Below are 25136 nucleotides of genomic sequence, written 5' to 3'. Positions count from 1 at the left end.
TAGATGTGCACAATAGCCAGTAAATGAACACTCATTTATTTTACATTGGGCTCCTGCCACAGGGAAAGAATAATACTTTACACACACTGATAAAGTCATGTAAAGCTCTTATATTGTGATTACAGTACTTAATAAACAGTCATGCGATACATGATCACATTCTCTGCATGCCAGGAATGAACTATTAGCAGAATAAATAATGGAGGGGGAAGGGGCTGATGATGATTTATTTCATTTTTATTCCACCTTTCTTTCAATAACAAGATTCCAGGCAGCTAACAAAATATTTAGAGACAATACATGTTCAAACAATACCACACCTCATTAAAGGGCCACTGCATTTCATTTCTAAAGGTCTGACAGCGTAAAAATATTTTAACTTGCTGAGGGAAGGACAGCAAGGACACAACCATCCTGGCCTTCCTAGGGAGAACGTTCCAGATGCTTGGAGCAACCACTAAGAAGACTCTGCTCCTTCTTTCCACCAAATGAGCCTGAGACAATAGACAGAGAAAAGGGCTTCTTCAAAAGATCTCACTGCTTAAATAGCCTCATAAAAATATGCAGCAAGGATGGGAAAGCTTTGTTCTTCCAAATGATTTGGATGAGACCTCCTGTAATCCATTATAATTAGCTATGCCAGATGAGGCCTTGGGGAATTGAAATCAGGAGAAATAAACATTACCTATCTTGGCACGACAAATATGCAGAAATGCAGAAGTGTGGATGACAACATATTAGGGCTACATAACTTACCCTGCCAAGTGCATGCATATGATTACTTATGCATGGTCATCAGTCAAATATGGCAAAACCACTGCATATATTGCAAGGTCCACCTGACACTGCAGAAACATAAGCACTATCAAAGGATGTGGCAGACCAAAATCCTTGACTGATGATGAGTTCCCATTTTGGTGACTCACAAGTTTTGTGGGGCCTTAATACCATAAAGGCACCTAATCCTATGTTATCTTGGAAGCTAAGCAGGGTGAGCCCTGCTTAGTACTTGGATGATCCCTATTAATACCAGGTGCTATAAACTATCTTCAGAGAAGGAAACTGGCAACCCATTTTTGAGTATTCATTTTTCAAGAAAGCACAGTGGAATTCATGGGATCACCATAAGTTGACAGGCAATTTGAAGTCACATACACCCAGAGACCTGCTGTACTCCAATGCTGTTGCTGATTTCATTGAGAATAGACTGTTTTCACATCTCCTGGAATGAGAAATGTGATCTCCAGACACTCCCCTCATGCAATTCAGTGTATGGGAAATTCATGGATTCCTGAACATAGACATTACTTACCACTCCCATCACGTTGGGGCATTTTGCCCCTTTGCAGCACTTTGGGGACGTGGCCTGCCAAATGCCATTACAAGGTGCTCAGCAGACCCGCCCCATTTACCCTCCAAGTGCCGAGGATGCATATTTTTTTTGGCGTTGCCATCATTTCCCCCATGTGATGGGAACAGAGCCCCTTGTCCCATTGTCCGTATCTGATGAAGGAAGAAGGGAGGACATGCGGGATGCCACGAGGCACTCTGCATGCCTGCCAGCAAAATAGGACGGCCCAAGGGGAAGTGTGAAGAGGTCCATAAATTACATGGGAAAGTGACTGAGGCAGCCGTTTCTTTAATTTTGTCAAGTCATTCTACCTTTAAAAAGTTAAAACAAACAATGAAATGAGAAAGAAAGTGGTGATCATCTGTTTTTCACTTGTGACTTCTCTATTTCTATTATTTCAGATTACTGTTTACAAAATTCAGCTAGAATGTGAATTTCTTTCGAAACTCCTTTTGAACACTTTGAAACAGCTTTCAATAAAACAATGATGTCTTGATCTACTATTATACTGTTGCTTTTTTGTGTATTCTTTCTGTCAAAATTTTTGGATCCTCCCAACCCACACACATAGAAATAAAACTTTCTCTGCACTATAAAGGAAATATTATAATTTTGCTAAGAAGAAGTTTCCCAATATTGATGTCAAAGCAATGCAGTGTTTTTTTCCTTGTGATCAGGACTCCAGTTGCTAGCAATTAGTCCAGACTAGGTGGTAATTATGTCCTTTCTGAAGAATCATGTGGTTTCTTGCTTGACTTTCATTTTAATATGAACCATGGATTTTAGTACAAAGCATAAGGGATTTTCAGCTTTTGGGCCCCATAAACAAATGGCTTACTGCTAAAATATGTAGTTGACTTTGTTACAGAATAATTAGAAAAAGAATAATCCTTGCACAAAGATGTCATGGTCAAAAAGGATTCCAACCATTAATGGTCAACCTTTTTGGATTCCTCCAAAATACTGAAAATTGAAATTTACTAAGCCAGCGGATCTTAAGGTGCGTTCCGCAGAGCCTTTGGAGCTCTGAGAAGCATACTGGGGGCTCTGCACTTCCTTTCCCTTCCTCCTCCTCCCTCTCCAAGCATGCATGGCAGGGGTTTCCCCTTCTCTTTGCTCCACCTCCAAGTGCACATTGTGATGGCTTTCCTGCTGTCAGGGAGGGAATGGATGAAAGAGGGAATGAGTGCAGGCCCAGAAAGGAAGATATCTCATGAAGTTTTTGTCAAAAGTTTTTAAAACATCCCTAAAATTTGTAGATATATGAATATTTCTGAAAATTGTGGGGAACGATGCCCTGTTTATTATTTATTTATTTGTGGTATTTTTATACCGACCTTCTCTACCCCAAAGGGGACTCAGGGTGGCTCAAAGTGTTGGCAGTAATCCAATGCCATCGATAAAAAAAAACCAATATAAAACATCAAAACTGACCCTCCCTGATAAAATATTAAACATTATTAAACACAGCACATAAAATCACATATCACACAAAGATATAGCCATTGTCCATAAACAGTCCTAGATCATTGCACTTTGAATTTTCACTTTAACTTTAAATATTACTTTGATGGGCCAAATGTTTGGTTCCACAGCCAGGTCTTTAGCTGTCGTGTAAAGGTCAGGTGAGAGGGGGCCGACCTGATCCCACTCAGGAGAGAGTTCCACAGCCATGGGGCCACCACTGAGAAGGCCCTGTCCCCTGTTCCCACCAGCTGCAACTGTGAGGCCGGTGGGGCTGAGAGCAGGACCTCTCCTGCTCATAGTTCATGGTTCATAGAAGAAGATACGTTTGGACAGGTAAGTTGGATCAGAGACATTTAAGACTTTATAGGCTAAAGCCAGCACTTTGAATCATGCTCGGTTGTTAATAGGCAGTGAGTGGAGTTGCTGCAACAGGAGGGTTGAATGCTCCCTGTGCGACGCCTCAGTTAACAACATGGCTGCAGCGGATTGGGCTATTCGTAGCTTCCGAACAGTCCTTGAAGACAACCCCATGTAGAATGCATTGCAGAAGTCTAAACAGAATGTAACAAGAATGTGGACTACCATGGCCAAGTTATCTTCTGTCATTGCATAGAAAATTCAAGGAGATAACTCTTGTGGGGTTTTTTTAAGTTTATAAAAAAATGGAAATTCCCTAAAAATTCACAGATAAATGAAATATTCTGAAACTTGGTGGGCTTACAGTGATAACTGTGTTCTAATATTGTAGCGAGTTTCACCCCAATAACTGCAAAAATGGAGGAGAAAGGAGTCCTTTAAGTTTCACCAATTATAGTAATTATGCACCATTACTATAACAAAAAAAGAAACAAAATTTTTCCTAACTTTACTTTAGAAACACTTTAGAAACGAAATGCCAGTGCCCTCTAATTTTGTAATGACTTTTCAAAAAAAATTCATCCTATTGGACACTGGGGTCCTCTTGGAGGTGGCTCCTCCAATCAGCTTGAATCCGACTGGTGACCGTCACCCAGAGGAACCTTTCATTATCATCCCCAAGAATGTGGAACAACCTGCTGGAAAAGCTCCAGAATTTAAAACATAGCTGAAGACCTATCTCTTCTGACAGGCCTGCCCACTTAGTTTTAACTATAACTTTTAAATTACATTCTAAGTTTATTGTGTTTTAACTTTTGTCTCAGGTATTTTTAATATGTTTATGTTTTAATACATGCCTTCATGGTTGCATTTTAAATATGTTTTGAGATTTTATAGATGTATTTAACTGGGTTGTGCCCCACCTTGAACTGAAAGGAGACACCGGTAATAAATAATTACTATTTTACTGACACGAAAGCACAGTACGTCACAGCAAACAAGATCTATATGCTGGATTTCATATCAAAAAATCACAAGTTGAACACTTCCCAAGCGTCTAGGACTGTGTGATGTATTTTCAAATGATGATGATGATGATTATTATTAATTTTATTAATAATTATTATTATTTTATTAATAATTATTATTTTATTAATAATAATTTATTATTATTATTATTATTATTATTATTATTATTATTATTATTATTTGAAACACAACAAGATGAGTCCACAGCAGACACTCTGCTGGCTGTTGAATTGGATCACACGTCAGACACTTCCCAAGTGTCTAGGACTGTGTGATGTATCGGGGAATAATGCATGCAGATCTCAGTAAGGTGGCCTTCTGCAGCTGGCAGATGGTAATTTTGTCAGTGCCAATTGTGTTTAAGTGCAGGCCAAGGTCCTTAGGCACTGCACCCAGTGTGCCGATCACCACTGGGACCATTATTAATATTATTAGTAGTAGTATTTTCCCTGTGCTGCAGAGTACAGGAAAGGGGGGGGGGGGTTAGCAGCACTAACTGATGTGGATAGCTGGACCAGGTCAAATTAGAACCGGTCCAGCTGTCCAGACCAACCCCAAAATGTTGGGTTTCTCCAGAATTTCAGGGAAACTCCAGAACATTAATTGACTCTGTGTAAAAACAGGCCAATCAGTGTTACCATGTATTAGGGGTCAAAACTCCATGAATGTTGAGCCATTGTCCATGAGCAACCTCTGTCTTGATTTTGGGTTTTGTGGTCAATGTAGATAGGCCGAGTAGATAGGCCGAGTAGCTAATGTAGATAGGCCGAGTAGCACTTATTCTTCTGACACTAAAACTTTACACACTGGCCTATGTTGCTCTCCAAAGGAAAAGAAAAAAGAAAGAAAGAAAAGGACATATCCAGGGACAAGCTATTCTCCTACATTCAGTTTAAAAAAAAACTCATGTTCTTTCTATCCCAAATATTAAGAATTTTATGGTTATCAGTAAATTAGTATTTAAAATGAACTGAAATGAAATTCTGTCACATCCCAACAACTAGTGAACTGCACAATTCCGAAGTCTCCAAAATGACCTCAAGTTTGCAGGTGCTTTCAAAGCAATTCTGATTTTATCTCTTTTGCAGCGGATGTTTGCTATTCTTCTCCAGTCAACCAAGGCCGGAGATTCAGGAGCATAAGTGGTTGGCACTGATTCCAATCGCTTTAACCATATGCAACGAGGGCTGTCAGGACTCATTGCTTCAATGAAGAGTGGCATATGGTACAGTTCCGTGTCAGCATCCTTCATATGGAACCCTTTAAACATTCTTAAAAGATCCACTGGGGCTTCTAATTATTGTGAAACATCTCCTGGCAGAACCATTCCTGCCCTTGCAAGAATGCGCTGTAAAAATAATTAGATGATGAGATTTAGATCAAAACCGCTAACTGGTGATTTAAGAGTTTTGCTTGTTCCACATATATGGAACTCAAGGAAATGAAACGCTGAAAAAATGTCTTCACATGAAAGGAGAATAATCTCAGTGTGGTTCCCATTTTGAGGGAGAGGGGAGACCCAAAATACACCCCCAGCTGTTAATATTTTGTTTCCTGTGGTTAACTAAGAGGAGAGAGATTTCCCCCCAAGCCCACCCCAACCCCTTTCTGCAAAATGCAAGGGAGAGGAAGACAGCATTTGAGAATCTCTCCATTTTGAGAAAGCCCTGCTATTAAAAGACCACTTGAGGAGCTTGCTTTAATCAAGCTTAAAACTTTTCTTTTCTAAGCAGATCACATTTTATAGACGTCATGGGCGAGGCAACATGTAGTCAATTAGATGACATCACTTTCACAAAAGGAACAGAACATCTTTATTCAATCAACAACAAAACAAGCCCCATTAGAAGCTCAAGCAATTAGAAAAAAGGAAAGACACGTTGAAAGAAAATAATAGATAAGATAGTCGTTTAAAGAAATACAAAATCAACAGTAAAGCCACCGTGAGGAAAGTGGCCAGAGTGTGACCCAGAAGGAGTTTCCAGAGTGCACTTGACAATTACAGAAATGTCACTTTAATTCTCAGGGCTCCGGGGATTTGTAGTTTACTGACATCCTTTGAATTCTCTGTAAGACAGGTCTAGTCCTGAACTACATTTTAAAGTTATCCTGATGAAAGAGCATTGATGATTCAATCCTTTTAATTTTGTCAGTAAAGATATCAGAGAAAAATGAGAATATCAGTCCATTGATCGATCTTAATTATTATAAGCATAAATCAAAATACAATACACCAAAAATGTAAAATAATAATAAATACCACCCAACCGAATATACTGGATAGGATCCCAATCTGAGTGTACCACTGAGCTGCGCCTCTAAGGAAACGTTTCAGCAGCAAACAATACAATCAGAAGATCAGAGTACAATATAGATCAACGTATTTGTCACATTGGCAAGTAAGTAGATGACTTTGGAAGCTCTTTAGAAGCTCTGGCAAGACAAAACCACTTCTACTGTCATCTTGTTATAAGCATGTAGCATAATGTTTGCAATTTAGACTAATGAGCTTCTCAAGAAGAACAACGCAAAAAAGGCCAATGGGATTTTGGCCTACATAAATAGTATAATGTCTAGATCCAGGGAAATTATGCTACCCCTCTATTCTGCCTTGGTTAGACCACACCTGGAATATTGTGTCCAATTATGGACTCCACAATTGAAGAGAGATATTGATAAGCTGGAATATGTCCAGAGGAGGGTGACTAAAATGATCAAGGGTCTGGAGAACAAGCCCTATGAGGAGCAGCTTCAAGAGCTGGGCATGTTTAGCCTGAAGATGAGAAGACTAAGAGGAGACATGAAGAAGTCATAGGGAGGAGGGATCAAGCTTGTTTTCTGCTGCCCTGGAGACTAGTACATGGAACAATGGCTTCAAACTACAAGGAGATTCCATCTGAACATTAAGAAGAACTTCCTGACTGTGAGAGCTGTTCAGCAGTGGAACTCTCTGCCCCGGAATGTGGTGGAGGCTCCTCCTTTGGAGGCTTTTAAACAGGGGCTGGATAGCCATCTGTCAGGGATGCTTTAAATGTGATTTTCCTGCTTCTTGGCAGGGGATTGGACTGGATGACCTATGAGGTCTCTTCCAATTCAATGATTCAATGATTCTAATGCAATTCTTAAAAAAATACATTATAAACCCTGTCCTTGAAGAACTAGTAACTACAATTTCATCTACCCACCTCTGACAAAATACAGTCTTTCTAGGAATTTTCTAGGTTCTTCAAAGTGATTCTATAATGACTTCCAGTTGAAGGCACTCATTTCAATATGGTTCACTTTTATCCATGGTTTCTTATTTCCATGGTAAGTTTAGAAATGTATCTCCCATGGAAACAGGGATCATATTGTATAATGAAATATTTTCTATACAGAAACATTGCTATAAGAGAAACAGTGTAGGTGAACTGAATGTATATTTTCTGGAAATATCATAGAATTATAGCAATTTTAAATATTTCTTTCAAAATATAAGTATGTAACCAGAAAAAGTAAAATAGTTGCAACCAGAGGTGTCACTGCAGTTGATATCACCCATTGCATAAGCAGGTGACACAAGGAAAAAAATGATACATTTGTGCTAAAATACTGCATGTGAGGAAGATACACCCCAAAACACACCCACACACCACACATCTCCCTCCCTCATACCACTCATGTCCCTCCCAATGGCCTTGCAAATGTGTGGGTGGCAGCTTCCTGGATGCCCTGCAACAGAAGAGAAAACAAGATATGGGAGGAGCACTCAGCATATGTTGCCTTAAGGTTGGAGTCTTGTGGAAAGGGAAGGAGACAAAGAGACTGTTAAACCCACCCGCCCCCTCTCCCCATTGCTTCTGTTAACCACCTTGGCAACCAGACTGTCTCCTACCCACCATTTTGGAGTCCAGTGTCACTGCTTCTTTCTGAAACCCTGTCATGATAGGAACTGGTGCATTATTTGGGATGAATAAGTTATATCCATTGCAATGAGTCTACTTCTGTTGGATTTAGCCCTAATTCTATATTGCTCTGTTAATACAGGGGTGCATCTACACTGCAGAATTAATGCAGATGGATACCATTTTAACTTCCATGGTTCAGTGGGATCATGGGAGTTGGAGTTTGGTGAGGCACCAGCAGTACTTTGCAGAGAGAGCTAGCAACACCAACTCACCTCATTCCATAACAATGAGTCACAGCATGAAGGCATGACAGTTAAACCGGTGTCAAACTGCATTGACTCTATAATGTAGACACACCCTAGGAGGATGGAGTGGTTGCTTCTTCAGAAGCTTTGGACTACTGCCTAGATATTGGGAACTTTAAAACATCTGAAGGGCAAAAGGTTTCTCGTTGCTGAATTGGGTCATCTCATTTACTGGTGATATTTTATTATTTCCACACTTCTAAAGATTGAGGGGAAATGATTTATTAAAAACATACACATTGAAATGCACTTACTTATAGTGAATTCTAACATGAGATTAAACTAGAGTAAACTCAACCAAAAGTGTATCTACACTGTAGAATTTTAACGCAGTTTGACACAACATTAACTAGATGCCATGGAATCATGGGAGTTCTAGATGTTAGACTTCTTGGCTCATTAAAGCCCATAATCCATGGTTTTCAAAGTGATGTTAAATTGCATTAATTCTACAATATAGATGTACTCAAAGTTATGTAAGGCAGCTGCTTCAGTGACATACCGCAAAAGCAATTAACTATATTATTTACTGATGTGAAAACAAATAATGTAGTGCATGTACTAATCCAAAAGATACTGTTGCCAGGTTTACCTAGCCCTTTTGTATATACAATTCTTTTTTTTGGACATGTCTTGGAGCTGGATAACTTTGCACTGTAGGTGGAAAAGTAATATTTATCCAACCTCCTGCACCAACTTCATTTAAGTTGTTTTTTCTGAACTGAAAACTCATTTGTTCAAGTCAAAGGAAAAGATTTAGCTGCACGGTTTGTTGTCTGTGCAATAACTATCTTCTAAAAGAAACACTGATTGTTTAAGTTTACAAAGCAGTGAACACATAATGACTGAAGGAATATTTTCACAAGTATGCCTTGAATTTTCTAATACAGAAGTGGACCCTGGGCCCCTGAGTCTCAAGGCAACATAGTACTTCTAAAAATCATGAACTCATCTGGAAGTCAGAGATCCAGGTTCCTTTCTGCCCATCATTTTGTTTGCTGACCATGTGTAAGTCAGTGTCTCAAATTCACACACACATTTATGAATCTGGGATATGATTTTCTTTGTGGATAAATTAGGGTCTCTGGACTCTGTACAGATGCTACAATAATCAGCAAATCATTTGAGAAGTTTTTCTTTAATGTGTTTCAAATGAAAAGAGTTAATCAGTAGCAAGAATACTATATTTCATCTCATCATAGTCGCACTTGAATCTCTTTTCTAATCGAAAAAGGGGGATGCAATCATTATGCAATGAAAAAAAAATCTGCCTTTGATTGTCAAAGGCTTTCATGGCCGGAATCATAGCCATATAGCCTGAAAAAACTACAATAACCCTGCCTTTGATTCTCCAATTCTTTGTTTGTTTGTTTGTTTGTTTTAATAAATAAACTGCTTTACCTTAAGACAGGAGGAGGAAGAGGTATGATTCAGCTTCAATCTGCCTTTTCTCAGAGAAAGGAAGGAGGGAAAATTCCCTTTTCCTTCTGAAATGGAACTCTTTGGAGAAAAGAGGGAAGATCTGGATTCCAGATACCTTCATTTTAGGTTTTTTAAGCTGCCTTGCCCTAGAGGAAGAAGAAAAGAGGGAAAGCAGAGCTCCAGAGACCTATGTTTCATAATTTTTAAACTGCCTTGCCTTTGAAGAAAGAAGGAAGGAGGGTGAAATCAGCCCCAAATGACTCTGCGACTATTGTGCAAGGAACACAAAAATACCAATTTTGCCACCCAAAAAATGGGAGTGCAACTACTATGTGGTAGCAACTATTATGCTATGAAATACAGATAGTTAAGAAAGCAAAGTCTCAGAAAAACTCTGCCTGGATCTAGCTTTTAGGAATTCAAAGGAAAAATGCTAGCCCATATTGCCACTATAACTTTCACGGGAAGTTGGAAACAACTTGAAGTTGCATATCAACAGTAAGAATACACACACACAAAAAGGAAACAGTCTATAAAGTCTGTAAGGGCCTTAATAGTGGACACTATGTTCTACTATCTTGTCTAATTTTTCCTCCATCCCCACTTCTCTGATGATCTGGGTCTTCTCTTTACTTCCTCATATCTCCTTGCCCTCCTTCTTCATTATTTTTCATTTCCCCTTCTGTCTCAACATTGCCAAGCTGTGCTCGTTATCTTCCATTTCCTTCTCTCTTTCTACACTCATGATAATATTTATGGCCTCATCACATGGGGCAATCAAAGTGTTCTAGGATGCTTCTGCCCTGGTTCACCCATGGAGCCCCACACTGCCCATAAAATGACATACAGTGACTCCCGGTGGGGCTCCATGGGTGAACTGTCGCAGCAGCGTCCCACCTCCAACATGGAAGGCACCATGTGTTCCATAAGGAACAACTGGGCTTTTGCGCAGTGGTTATGCTTCTCCACCTGGAATGCGGAAGCATCAGCTAGCAGCTGGGGTGCTGGAATTTCCCCCCTGCCGCTCCTCTGCCACAATGGTTCATCGCAGAAGCTGACCATGTGATTTTCTTTTGTTGTGTCAGGAGCAACTTGAGAAACTGCAAGTCGCTTCTGGTGTGAGAGAATTGGCCGTCTGCAAGGATGTTGCCCAGGGGATGCCTGGATGATTTGATATTTTTTATCATCCTTGTGGGAGGCTTCTCTCATGTCCCCGCATGAGGAGCTGGAGTTGATAGAGGGAGCTCATCCGCCTCTCCCCAGATTCGAACCTGCGACCTGTTAGTCTTCAGTCCTGCTGGCACAGGGGTTTGACCCACTGCTCCACCGGGGGCTCCATGTGATGAGGTCCTTAGACTGTGTTTTGAGGTGAATATGGGAGTAAGGCCAAAGTGTTTTGTTGGCATATTGCTTCAAGCAACTGAGATACTGTTCAATGATAATTCTATTTTTCAAAGATAAACACTTCCCCCTTTGCTTTCACTATGAACTTTCAGTAGAGGTACATTGGACTGTAGAAGGAATAGTCTTTTAATTCATCATTCATCTGTACACTTTCTTTTCCCACTCTTTGTCTTTCCTCTGATATTTCAGTATCAGAATCAGGGTTCTATCCAATTATCTCTGCCTTCAAAAGGCATATACTAAACAAATCTCCTTGGAAGATATGGGAGACCATCAAGAACAGGGATCCTCAAACTTTTTAAACAGAGGGTCAGGTCAAACTGTTGGAGGGCCAGATTATAATTTGAAAAAAAACATGAATGAATTCCTATGCACACTGCACATATATTATATGTAGTGCAAACAACGCTTAAAAACAATAGAATAATTAAAATGAAGAACAATTTTAACAAATATAAATTAATTACTTTTTCAATAGAAAGTGTGGGCCTACTTTTGGCTGATGGGATAGGATTGTTGTTGTTGTTGTTGTTGTTGTGTGCTTTCAAGTCGTTTCAGACTTAGGTTGACCCTGAGCAAGGGCCGGGTAATTGACCTTGGAGGGCCTCATTCGGCCCCCGGGCCTTAGTTTGAGGACCCCTAATCCAGAACAATAACCATGCAGTGGGGTGCAGGGAAAGGGGCAAGGAAGACTTCCTCATCCAAAATTGGATGTAACCCACTGTTAGACAAGTTCACTATCGGAACTATACAATGAAGTATAAAGATTTCCACTTAAGTCTGATTGGATTATTTGGTTTTATGACACTAGATAGTTCTGAGAGTTCTGAACTTTAGTGAACCCTTGAATACTGAACCTGATAATATTTTGCAGAGAAAAATATCACAAATATGCAAAAGGACACTTGACATGATGAATGAAGGCCGATTATTCCCATCAGGCCAGTGGAAATGGAAAAACAAGGTGATAAGTTTGAAGTGCAGCTGGAGAAACATAAGATTAAATATTATATAAGAACCTGATAGACAGGCGGAGAATAAGGCTGCTGAACAGATTGCCAAAAGAGCCTGAGAATTTCCATTGCTTCTGACATTCAAGGCTGGGCCACCCATCTGCCTAGAAACTGGAATGATTTACTAATCAGACATCATCTGTCCTGCCACGATGCAGAGGAAGAGACTCGGTGGTGGACCAGTAGCTACTGTTCCAGCTTTACTGACTTTGTGATTCACGGGAATAATAAGTCATTGGAGAAAAACACTTGGAAAAAATAAGTATTTCCAGTGTATTGATTTCAAAATTTAGCTCTCTGACTCTTTGCTGTACTTGTTGAGTCATAAATATCATTGGGAGAATATTTACAGAGGACAGAAGCTGAAGGGTGGGTTTCACATTAAAACTTCCCCTGTAGAGAAGCCAGCAAGCTGATATCTAAATATGGGTCCAAAAAACTTAACTTTCCCATTCATGGGGAAAGCAAGTAAATGTGGAAGGAAAGATTTAGAAATCCAGAGCTGGGTTATGTGTCATACAGCATTGAAGGTTTCGTTTAGTAATGTTTCCTTGAAGCCGATTTTAAAATCTTCCTGCCAGCTTGCACGCCACTGAGCTAACCAGGGATAACCCTTGCAGAGAGATTTCAAGGAGAGGGCCAATCTCCTTCCATTGGTAAAACTGACTCTTGGCTATCACATTAAAACTTGATTCCGGAATTATTGTCTTGGCTTCATTTAAAATGAGACTTATCCAAATCAGTTATGAGGGTAATCACATCAGGAGAACAAAAAGTCCCCACTCAGTCTCTTTTAGACAAGAACATAGACTGTTTTCTCACTCTGCTTGGTCTATACCACCAATTGAAACTGGCAAGATATGTGAGACTGCTTACACCTGCCATTGTGATGCCATTTGCCAACATGCTGCTACATGCCAATCTGCATGTAGTTGTCATCTATGGGATGACAAAACACCAATATCATCCAGTATGCCACAAGGCACCTATAGTAGAAAATGTCAGTCCCCTTGGACATTGCATGGGAAATTTGACACAATGGGATCTTCCAGACTTTAGTCTGGGGAAGAAGTGGTTAAGGTGATGGTAGGGATAACCTGGTAGGCTTAGGTTTTGCAGCAGTCAAACCAGGGAAGTAGCTAAGGGGAGGGAAGGATTTCTCTCAATATGAATTTTGCTCCCCTTAAAAGTGAAGGTGTCCTTCACTCTGAATTTTCTAGCATTGCCATAGATTTTTTTCCATGATAGATGTGGCTTGAGAAACTGCAAGTCACTTCTGGTGTGAGAGAATTGACCATCTGCAAGTTCAGATTTTCATGTTCAGGTATTAAAATTCACAACACAGTGTCATCATTTGTCTTAAAACACTTTTGAGAACTTTTCTTTTCCAAGGGATGAAATGATCAGCTATTTCATTTCAAACCATTTGACAAATCTGTCTCTGCCAGTAGAGACGAGAAGTGACACAAGATTGAAAGAGCTTTCAAACCTCCACAGCAATATTTCAAAGTAACAGTTTATTCAATTAGCGATAGAACATTTAAAAACAGACAATATTTTCAAAGTATCATAGCAACAGGTGACTGAAATATTGCCCAGAACGCTGAGAAAAGAGTTTGCCAAATAGGCTGAATTCTAGCGATATCTTTCATATAGCAATGGAATAAAATCTAATATTGTTTTGGACGAGTTGCAATGGATTACATCATGACATGAAATACTTTATGCATTTTTAACTATAGGTGATGCGTACACAGGATAAGATATATTTTTCTCCCATGGTGCATCATATATTGACATACAGAGACACAGGGAAAACTATATCAGCATCATTCCAATTATAGTCCTGAAGAGAGTTGAGATTCCAGCTCATTAAAGACTGATGTTGCACATTTCTCCTCTGTGGAGGAAGTGAATCAACAGAGATGAGTTTCATCAGGCAATGGGGACCACAAATGTGAAAATCTCTCCATCTTGACTTCATTTTCCCAATCCCACCTGCATTTTCCTCTTGTTCTCATTTCACATCAGGTTGTAAAACCTGGTGTTTTCACTGCAACACATTTATTTTAAAAATGCATATCCTAACTTCACTCCATTTTTCCCCACTGATCAGAGTAGTGCTATTCAAAATGATTCCCTGGATTGATGCCAGTCCCTGAATCATTGGTTGCTGGTCTTTGGTAAGTTTCCAGGAAAAAAAGAATGATGTATCCAGTGGGGACCAGTTTAATGTAGGCACATTGGGAACAAATCTGCTGGTCCCCACCTGAGAAACACTGGATTAAAGTGCCTTTCTAAGTCTTTTTATTACATTGTAATGTGCACATATTAAAAATGTAATTCTTAAGTTACACAACCTGTTCTCATTGACTGGATGCATTTTTTATTTAAACACATATTGGTGCTCATCTTTAAAACATACACATTGTGCCATTTGTACTTTATGTCTTGGAAATCCCTTATAAAGGTCACAAATGTGTTCATACTTGAAATGAAGTGTATTCATTCTCACAACTTTGGCAATGAGAAAGTAATGCCTTTGTTTGGATTTTGGAGGCCAGCAAAATACTCTTGAGTTTCTGCTTATTTCCCAGGCATTAACAGGTCACACCTTGATTAGCATTTCATTAGCCATCAAATAGATTGAAGTACTTCGGCCACATCATGAGAAGACAGGAAAGCTTAGAGAAGACAATTATGCTGTGGAAAATGGAAGGAAAGAGGAAGAGGGGCCGACCAAGGTCAAGATGGATGGATGGCATCCTTGAAGTGACTGGATTGACCTTGAAGGAGCTGAGGGCGGTGATGGCCAGCAGGGAGCTCTAGTGTGGACTGGTCCATGAGGTCACAAAGAGTCAGAAACGACTGAACGAATGAACAACAACAGCCATCAAATGCTAATCAAAGTGCCCAATTGAAACATTCACACCTAGTTCCAATGACAAGAGTTCTTTCTCCCACCCTAGATCTTGCACAGATATATAAACCCAATTTTCCTAGTTTCCACAAACCTCACAACCACTGAGGATGCTTGCCACAGATGCAGGCAAAACGTCAGGAGGGAATGCTTCTAGAACATGGCCATACAGCCCGAAAAACCTACAACATCCCAGTTTCTGCATATTATTGATGGAAACAACATTCAAGCATGCTTCAAAGGATGGACCTGCTTTCCCCATGCAGCTCATACCCAGGATAGGGGGGGAGTTATGATCATGCCAACAGTAATTACATAGGGGTATTGACTATAAAGACATTACAGATGAATACATCTAGGCAATTGTTCCTTACTCCCAATTGCTACTTAATCATGATTGCAACACCCCATCTATTTTACCTGGCAAGTAGTTTCACAGGGAGAAGAAGGTCCATAGTGCTGGTGATGGAGACACGAAAGAATGATGTTTCTGAAAGGTTTGAGGGCTAGGTGGATTTGAAGAAGTTACATAAGTAAGCATACTTAATTAGGTAGCTAATAGAGATAATTTGGATGCATAGCTTCAGAGATTTGTGGATGAAAAATGCGTGAAAAATATATGTTCTGTACAAAATAAAACGTTGCAACATTCTTGAAAAATGACACCACCCCCACCACCCCAATGCACATGTTTTGAAAAAAAATCTATGAACTTTTCAAAAACTCTTACAATGTTTTCTATAAATCAGAAAACTTTTGAACACATCTGTTGTTACACTGAGAGCAAGGTGATCACAAGTTACGATCTTTAGATCAAATTGATACGATCAAGAAATAAAGCTTTGATGGTGGTGATGAGGACTGAGTAGGACTGATGGAATGTTGCTGGCAAGAATCTGTGATCAGCAGCAAGGTGCCATGGCACAGAGCTGTTTGTGCCCAACTTTGCACCCTTTCAGTGTGTCTTCAAGAGAAGGAGTAGATACTGTCCTATTGCCACTTCTACATACAGCAGCTGGTGGCAGGGTGGATAGATCCTGATTTTGTCTCAGGCAGTAAATATATCAGACTAGCCATCATTGCTAAGACTTGTTCCCTTTCCTTGAGACATGGGTTTGTTCTACCTTCCCAGAATGTGAAAAAGAAACAAAAAATGGAGTAAAGTCTTCCAACGACCTCATCAGACAGGGCTAGATTTGGTGGCAAACACTGAGATAGTTCTGGTCACCCACAGAGTCAGCTGGATTCATTTACACAACATCGTGCCAGCTCTATGGGTGCAGAGGAGCAGAACCAGAGTGCCACTGCCACCCAAAGAACACAGGAGGCTTGCTTCCCATGTTGCCAAAATGTAACGGGAGCAGCCACAAGCACCACGCATGCTCCACGTCTCCCCCCATGGAATTGCTCTCCCAGCAGACAATTTGAGGCAAGGCAAGGCAAGGTGTAGATTGCCAGATTTTCCATGCCTTGCAGCAAAGAGGAGAGGTGCCAGCAGCTGCTGGCGAACATGTGAAAAGGTTGCAAGTAGTGCACAATATGGCAAGGGTGATATGAAAAGCACACACTGGCTCATTGGGCAGGAAATGGGAGAGTGTGTGTTGGGTTATATAATGGTAAAGTAGGGTGGCATGTTTATTTCAAAGCTGCAGAACATGCAAGTTGTGTTGTTGCCCTGAAGAGGGCTCAGTAATACCCAGTGAAAGCATGATGCAATGGAAACAAAGTTAAACTCTTACGAAATTTGCTATCACAAGATGCACTTATGGCTGTGTACTTGTTTGGCTTTAAGAGAATACTGACTACATGACAAATGGAGCCATCAATGATATTATGATGGCTATGCACTGCTTCTAGGAACTGAAGTGAAATGCCCTGCTGTGCCAATTTATGTTGAGACCAGGATGGAGAATAATTTATGTCAATATTTGATTGATCTAACTCAACAATTGTCTTTTTATGCTCTTATTTGGTCATTTGGCACTGCTGGATCATTCTGCGTGTGTGGAAACTCTATGGCATACTGTTACTATCTTTCCTTCAAACTTCACCGACTCATATGGTATGTGGCCCCAAAGTTACTTGTAGCTCAAGGGTGGGCACCTAAAGAGCGGGTGATGGCCAAAATATAGTCAATTTCCACTGGATTATTTCATCTGGAAAGGTTTGGGAGGACAGTGCAGGGCAATGGGAATCAAGCTTACATCTTTTTAATGGTGTTTCTGACTGATTTTTTTTTCCAAAATGGAAATTTGGAGGCTAGTTTCAGCCCACAAGTTGTACTTTCCCACTCCTACTATAAACCCAAGAATCATAGTAGCTATTAATGATGACAGGAATTTTTTTCCTGCCATTATTTCATTTATTATTGACTGGACAAACTACCCTGAACTCTTTTTCACCATCAGAAGTGAATTAGACTAGGTATCATCTCACATCTTGGTGTTCTTCCATCACTATGAACAAAATTCTTGTGCATGGAGCTAAAGGCTATTACTTCCTGTCATCACCCACCCAATTCAATGTATTTCAATTAAGATGATATTTGACACTGGCCAAAACTTCATAATATTTTGGGTACTGGATACCTAAAGCTGAAGTCCAGGAAAATATTTCCAATGATTTCATTTCCCATTGACCTCAAAGAATTTTGCATCAGGCCATCTATGACCTACTCCCTTGGTATAAAATCAGACTGATAATTGTATCAATTTATCTCCTGTAAGTTAGCTGCCTTATTTCCATATCACGTAATCAGTTTGTGAGGCAAAGGACTCAAGATGACTATATGGAGCTTAGCTGAGACAATGCCAAAGTATTTCTGTAATGACATTTTTTGTCATAATTCTTATTTCATCTTTCCAAAAACAATTAAATAAAATTGCTAGTTAAAACAGGTTCATGTTTAGAACAGCACAGCAAAGAAACTCTGTATGCTCCACAATTAAAACAATTGCATGTTGTGGTTTATTGCCAGCTTTTTGTCATCCTACTTTAATTTTGCTTTCTTGGTTACACGATACCTCAAATGGGACATGGGTTTAACTTCTGATGTTGAAAAGCAACTTCTAAAGAATATTCATAACATCTGTATTATTCAAGGCACAACTTCGCATCGGAGCACAATCCCTTTCTCCAAACGAAAACAAGAAGAAAAAGAACAAAGACTCTTGTGGTACTTTAAAGATTAACAGATTTGTGGTAGCATCAGATGCATTCTTCTGATGACCCCAGTGCTAATGAGGGCCAGCTCTGTCCATAAGCAGAGTAAGGCAGCTAATACTAGAGCATCACCAGAGAGATACTGGGAGACTACATGGACCAGAAAACCTGCCTCGTACCCCCTAGGCTAGTATGCCACCCTCTGGTGTGGTGGAGAATGTTTTCCCAATGTTGGTTTAAAATCCAACTACCCATTTGTTCAGCTTCTGTTCTGAACAGATTTTTTCAGAGTGGAGACAATTTGTCTTTGCCTTCAAACAGAAGAATGGCTTGAGCTAAAACTAATCCACATCCGTTTGTATGACGAAAAATGTTATTACTTAAAGTACCTGGAGGCTGCTGCTCTTTTTAAGTATACATTCCTATATAAATGTTCACCAACATTTCAGAATAAGATTTTATAGAATGCAGTACCCTACCTCTCAACTCAAAGGCATTGATCATACGCATGTGTTCTAAGAAATTGGTCTAATTCCTATTTCCACTTGACACATATGGTGTTGGCTTTAAGCATATGGCATTAGTAGCAAGAAATATCTGCAGCATGGTGAATTATTTTTACCAGAGCTTGAAAAAGGTATGTTTTGGACAACAGCTTCCATGATCTCTCAGTCTTTAATTCCCACCCACATCTCTGAGTCAACATTGTCACAAGAAAGGTGGAATTATGGTCTTACATATCAGTGACACTGTGAGGTGTTCTAACTTTTCAAGAACAAAAAGAAAGCAGAGTTTTCATGGAACAACCTATACTTTCCTGAATCACCTTACTGGGCTTATAGAATTCCCATCCTATGGTAGATGCACACTGGAGAAGAGAGGGTGACACAGGATTAAAATGGAAAGAGTCTGCGAGGAAAGGCAGGTGTTGTCTGAACTATATCAAGAAAATGGGAAATATAATCAGCCTTCCACAACTGGGGTTTTCACTTGATTATTCTTGGATCTGATTAATATGATCCCTCTATGAATGTCTAGGCCCTCCAAAGCAACTCTATGGTCAATGTACAAAATCTTATGACACCAACTTTGTTCTCTTGTGACCTTATCACAAACAATTTGCCACACGTCAAGGTGACAGACTTAGGACCTCTTCACACTGCCATTTTGGAAAATGCTGTTTTGCCAGCAGTCACCGGTGAAAGGAAAGGTGCATGAAGCACCACTCAAGACTTGGCACCCTGCCCCCATCAGATGGGAGAAAATGTAGCAACGCACATTTCCCTTCTGACCTTTTCCCCATCCTTTTTTTTCCATGGTGATGAAGGAAGCACTTTCTGGCACTTCCCCTCCATTTTGGGAGGAATGTGGGTGGGGCTTGCCATGTGTCATCTGATGGTATTTGGTAGGCCCTGTCCAAGCTGCAAATAAGAGTAGCAAAATTGGGGTATTTTTGCCCCATGTGAATGTATGGTCAATAAGAGTGGCAAAATTGGGGTATTTTGCCCCATGTGAAGAGATCCTCACCCTTTTTTGTAGTAAATGTGCATAGGATTGCAGCCTACATCACGCTAATCTTCCATGATGTTTTTCACCCATTAACAGCTTCTCAAGTTGCTCCTGACACAAAAAAACAAAAACAGGTTTACTCATTAATTTTAACTATTTAACCAAATCCCCAAGCTAAGTCTATGAGAAGCAAAAAATAAATTGATTTAATTAAGTCTATATAAAATATAGAATGAACCATACTATTTAAATTATTTTGTGTTGTGGAATTACTCTTCATGATTCGCTAAGTAAACCAAGTAAAAAAAGTTTACAGCTAGCTCTGGACAGGGAGCTAGGGAGCCATAATCTGTACAGTGGATGTTCTAAGGTCACAGGGAGATGTCAAAATGCATTTATCACATGAGTTTGCGGTATTTAGCATGCATGACAGGGATCATCATGACAGGAAAGAACTATGGAATCTAATGGGTTTAAATCAAGGGTCAGGTAACCATTTCACTACTTGAGAATCTCATTTCTTCCAGGATAAGAAGAGAGTAATGCTAGCTGAAAACAGGGCCAAAGTGAAATGTGGATGGGTTTGAGTTATGCTTATCTCTATTCCTGTCCAGAAGATTTACAAAGGAGGCATGTATCATTTTGGCCAGTGGTTTAAATTAATCCCTCACAGAAGGCTTTTCAAATTACATCAAGGGTCATGGATTCCCCACTTCAGCTTAAATTTGCATCCCCAAATGACCTAGCAGTAAGAGACCTCCTCAAATGTTTATCCTAGAATATTCCTCATTTATCAAAGAAAGGGGAGAATGACAGACTTATTGACCATGCCCAAACTGTTATTTTGGATTGTTCAGTGTGAAAACGACTTGTTCTGTCCTTTCATGGTATGAGAAAATGCCAATGCATTCTTTCCCACTATCACTGTGTTTGGCTTCATTGGGGTTGCTTCCCATTTTTGCCTTCTTGCATTTGAAACAATATAATTTACACCACCCAGTTTACTCTGCCTCTTGTCTGTACTCTCTAAACCTAAACTTTCCCCATGGTTCCTCTGGGCATTCATTGTTAACCATTACATGGAATTGGACTCTTGTCCTACTCCATTTATTTTAAATATAAATATTAAAAAGTTTTAAAAAGCCAGAGTACAGAGAACAAAGTACAGTGTTACTCTTTGAGAAGGGTTTACGATCTCAATGTCCTCCCAGCACAACCATCAGAAATGGTCTGGTGTTTTCCTGCTGGAGATAACCAAGGGAATCCCCAAGGAAGGTGTGATGAACCATAACCACATCAGCCACATTATGCACCCAGTATTGCAACTGAGAGTCACTATAGTGTAGTGTTTGATTCAGGCCCGTAGCCAGGATTTCGTTTCGGGGAGGGGGGCTGAATTTTTTTCAGGGGGGGTTTCGGGGGGGGCTGAGTTTCGGGGGGGGCTGAGTCTGAGTGAAAGAGGGTCTAGCCTAGCAAACCTTTTGTATCATTACCCCAATACCCCCATGCATATGGGATATATTGAGTATGGCGATCAGATCATGATATGAATAAACATAACAGTTTAAATAATGCACCATTAAGGCCTTTTCGCGAACCACCATGAAAATTTGGGGGGGGGGGCTGAAGCCCCCCGAGCCCCCCCCCCCCCCCCAGCTACATGCCTGGTTTGATTCTGGAGGCCAGGGTTTCCATTCAACCATGGAAACTCACTTGGTGATCTTGAACAACCTACAATCTCTCAGCCTCAAAGCAAAGGCAAACCCCGCTCTGAACAAATCTTCCTGATAGGTTCACCATAGGGTTGTGATAAGTTTGAAATCACTTGGAGGCATGCACCAACATTGCAGCAAAGCAGAAGAAGACATTCATGCTTAATGCGGTGACTAAACCACAGTGGAATAGGGCTTCTTTAATGGATTATTTCAAGTAGGAAAATAATAGATTTTAAAGAGCAGTACAGCATAATTTAACAGCAGAAGAGTCACAACGTCATGCAATAGGCTACAGACAAAGATGGGACTGATGCAATGCAATTAAGGTACAACAGTGTTGTGGGATAAGCTTAAGTCACTCTGATCTGGGCACAAAAGGAACAGATATGTAGAATTAGCAAAGTGGGTGGCCATTTTCATGGTCACCCCTCTTTGTATTTTAGAAATTCCTAGAATTTGAATCATGTTTTCTTTGAAAGGAAATATATTTGAGATGGCAAAAATAAATTTTAATACTGAATGTGATTTTAAAACTTAATGTAATTTTAATAGTTTAATATATATTAATTTTAATTCAATTGATCACAATAAAAATATTCATTTTTTTAATTCAATCGATTTTAAGTTTATTGTTTGTATATGTTAAGGCATGGAATAACTGCCATATGTAAACCACCTTGAGTTCCCCTTGGGGTAGAGAAAGGCAGGGTAAATAGGGCAAATCAATCAATCAATCAATCAATTAATTAATTAACTAGTGCCTATATATTATTTTAAAAAACAGCACCAGTTTACAGATTAATCTGAAACCTATATGTCCTCTCAGACTTAAAAATGAAATGAAATGCTTGCTTAAAACTATATTACCCTAAACTCGTCAGAAAAAAAGTTTTCCCCAGTAGTCAGACACAATTTTCTGAGAAAATTAAAAAAAACTGATTTTTTTATGCCACTGCTTAAAAGTTTTAGCCCAAACTGGTATCACAATTTACCCCCAAAAAGGTTTTATTCGATTTAATAATAACAGCAACAAAAGTTGTCAACTTCTAAACATAAAATAATATTTTGCAAGAAGGAATCACATGCACTTAAGCATTCAATGAAATTGATACTTGATGCAGAAATATAGAAGACTACAATGCTATTCCCTAAAAGAAATGGGGAAAATGCTGGGGAAAATAGAAGCAAAGTTTATTGAATAGTCTATTGACCGCATGAACATTAAAAACAAAAACAGAAACATGCACAAACAGACAACAATCACCATCCCAAGACCCCCACAACAGCGAACCAACACACATTCAAACCTGAGGCAGGACACAAACGGGGACTTCAGGATGAATACACTGGCCAAGACCCCTTGTGCACAATGGGTTAAATGCACATCATCCATCACAGTTGATGATTTCTAATTTAATTGGCCTTCCTGAATTCACATCAGTTCCAATTAGGAGATGATCACAAAACTACCTTGAAGACATGAAATGATGTATGTGACCAGGCCCGGTGGCTCACAGCCATATAATGCATCACATGTCACCAATACCTACTTTGTTCTTCTCACTTTGGACCTCACAGAATGATAAGAAAGGAATCGTGTTCTAACTCAGAAGTAAAACTGTTGCATGATTATAACCCTAACAACCTCCTCCTAATGAGGCATCCTGCAGATAGAAGGAAGAAAGTGCTTTGATCTGTCAGAGTAAGGAAGCCAAATCAACCACAGTTTTGTGGAAAGGAATCTGATTAGAGCTGCTCTCCCAGTAATCAAAGTCATAAGCTACCAGTTGAATCATTTGTGAAATTCAGACAAGATTAGGTACTTGCCTGATCAGTGATTTCAATCAATACATGATAGAAAGTGAGATGATAGCAAAATAAAATAAAATATTTCTTTTTCTGGCATGTTTTAAAGATTAAATTATTATTTAAAAACAAAATAATTGCTGGTCAAGACTTTGATAGTCTGCATCCATCGCTTCAATGCTGGTGGTCTTTGCTTCTTCCAGCAGGCTGACGTTTGTCCACTTGTCTTCCCAAGAGATTTTCAGGATTTTTCAGAGGCAACGCTGATGGAATCGTTCTAGGAGTTGCATGTGATGTCTGTAGATCTGGTTACATTGTCTGGATGCCCGACCATCTTCTCCCAAAGCAGTTGCTCCACTCCGAACTCAAGAACAGAAAACGGAATGTTGGTGGACAGGAAAAGAGACTTAAAGATGGGCTCAAAGCCAACCTTAAAAACTGTGGCATAGACACTGAGAACTGGGATGCTCTTACTCTTGAGCACTCCAGCTGGATGTCAGCTGTGACAAGCAATGCTCTAGAATTTGAAGAGGCACGAATGGAGGGCGAAAGAGAGAAATGTGCCAAGAGGAAGGCGCATCAAGCCAACCCCGACCAGGACCATCTTCCACCTGGAAACCAATGCCCTCACTGTGGGAGAAGATGCAGATCAAGAATAGGGCTCCACAATAACCCACGAACCCACCCCAGTACACCAATCTTGGAAGACAATCCTACTTGGACAATGAGGGATCACCTAAGTAAGTAAGTAAGTAAGTAAGTAAGTAAGTAAGTAAATAAGTCTGCATCATGCAGACTTCTGTCCTTTAGTATTTACACCAAAACCTACTTTTGAGCATGATTCTAATAAAGCAGCAAACCTTTGGTCTCAAACCATCACTCAAGACAGCAAGTGATGTTTATACTCCCATATTCCCTAACCAGCATGGTCAGGAAATATGGTAACACCTCGAAAACCATAGGTTGACCTCCATAAAACATTCCCGCTGAAATAAGCAAGGGAAGGAGGGAAGGAAGGAAGGAAGGAAGGAAGGAAGGAAGGAAGGAAGGAAGGCAGTTAATTCATAGGTCGCAGGTTCGAATCCGGGGAGAGGCGGATGAGCTCTCTCTATCAGCTCCAGCTCCTCATGCGGGGACATGAGAGAAGCCTCCCACAAGGATGATAAAAACATCAAATCATCCAGGCATCCCCTGGGCAATGTCCTTGCAGACGGCCAATTCTCTCACACCAGGAGTCACTCTTGACACAACAAAAAAAAATTCATAGGAAAGAAAGAATGAAAGAGAGAAGGCAGTTAATTCTTTGCACAGTCCTATAAAAGTCTCCCCAATAGTAAGATCTGAATTAATAATGGTCCTATATTCTGAAGCAAATTTCTTGGGGACTGCAGTCTCATTCTCTCTACTTAAGGTGGATTACAGCTCCAAACTATGGACATGCTGGTTGGGTTGGTGGGAGGTGTAATCTAACACATTGTAGAATTTTTCAAGACAATTTTTGAAGATTTCTATGATTATTAACATAAAGGATTAATTCTCATTTGAAGGACTGTATCTCTCTGTTTTTGTCTGTTAGAACTTCTGGAGAGGGCCTTCTCTGTCCCACTAACCTCTCAAACACAGCTGGTGGGAACATGGGATTTCTGTTAATGCAAGTATATAGTCTTCTCGGTGACTGCTCCCAGACTCTGGAATTCCTTGCCTGAAGAGGCCTGGATGCCCCTATCCCTGCTTTCATAGGAAGGTGAAAATGTACCTTTGTCACTGGACATTTAAGGAATTATGAGAT

This window comes from Anolis sagrei, chromosome 1 (assembly GCF_037176765.1).
Source record: "Anolis sagrei isolate rAnoSag1 chromosome 1, rAnoSag1.mat, whole genome shotgun sequence".
In the NCBI taxonomy this organism is placed as follows: Eukaryota; Metazoa; Chordata; class Lepidosauria; order Squamata; family Dactyloidae; genus Anolis; species Anolis sagrei.
The sequence above is the reverse complement of the archived record's forward strand: the minus strand, read 5'-3'. Positions refer to the sequence as shown.